Source organism: Dipodomys spectabilis, unplaced genomic scaffold, assembly GCF_019054845.1.
Source record: "Dipodomys spectabilis isolate Male_0828 unplaced genomic scaffold, ASM1905484v1 ptg000612l, whole genome shotgun sequence".
Taxonomy (NCBI): Eukaryota; Metazoa; Chordata; class Mammalia; order Rodentia; family Heteromyidae; genus Dipodomys; species Dipodomys spectabilis.
The window spans coordinates 3,141,376-3,142,473 of NW_024871289.1; the positions used below are offsets into that span (position 1 = coordinate 3,141,376).

General features: G+C 33.9%; 1 non-coding gene across 1 annotated transcript; it reads left to right on the forward strand.

Moving 5' to 3' along the window:
* Positions 1-609: 609 nt before the first annotated feature.
* Positions 610-711, forward strand: LOC122100947. Its single transcript, XR_006146281.1, has one exon. It is a non-coding gene; the product is annotated as a U6 spliceosomal RNA (small nuclear RNA).
* The last annotated feature ends 387 nt before the right edge of the window (positions 712-1,098 follow it).

Here is a 1,098-nt window from a genome sequence, read left to right on the forward strand (position 1 = left end):
TATCCAATAAGATTATTATTTATGGTTCATCTCATCATTTGTATATGGCTTCTACCATCATTTGTTCCTCACTAACATATAAAGTAAGGAAGCCCTTAAATTTTGACAGAAACTGTGAAGTTAATATCTTAAATCTTCACTCTGCTTCTTTACACAAACACTTTGCAACTTCTCATTAGTAAAGTTTCTATAAACTCTGAAATGTACATACTTAGTAGTATATGACTGCTACCATGAATCTTAAATGCTTTATGGAAATGTTTTACAATCTGCTAAATAGTCTTAATTTTGGCATATATGAGCAAATTCCCACAATTAAACATTTTGAAAACATTAAAACTTTTAACAAATCTTAACACTATCTATAGTGTTCATTATGACAGGTTCCTTGTACAGAATAATTGAATTCCTCCCCCTACACATCCGTTGAACAATAAATAACTGGAATTATTTTGTTTTTGACATGTCAATCTTGACTTTATTCTTAAAAGTGTTCTTATGTAAGAAATACATTGTTCTAAAATTTCACGACAATTCTTTTGAATTTAATTTTTGTGGAATTGTCTAGTTTAAGAAAATCAATTACACTTTATATATAAAAAATGTTCTGTGCTCAATTCGGTAGCACATACACTAACATTGGAACAATAAAAAGAAGAATAGCCCCTGACTGAGGATGACACGCAAGTTCGTGAAGCATTCCAGATTTTTAAAAGAACAGATGCTGGAGGGGATGTGGACAGAAAGGAACCTTAATGCATTGTTGTTGGGAGTTTAAACTTGTTCAAAGGCTTTGGAAAGTAGTATGGAGGTTCCTCAAAAGACTACACAGAGCACCCCTAAGACCCAGCAATCTCATTTTGGGCATTCACCCAAATGATCTCAAACAAGACCATACTAAATCTACTAGCAAAACTATGTTCATTGCAGCATTATTTACCATAGCTAAGCTACATAACCAAACCCGATGCCCCACACTAAACGAATGGATCAAGAAAATGTGTGTGTGTGTGTGTGTGTGTGTGTGTGTGTGTGTGTGTGTGTGTGTGTGTGTGTATACTGGATTTCTATGCCTCTATCAGAAAGAATGGCATCACC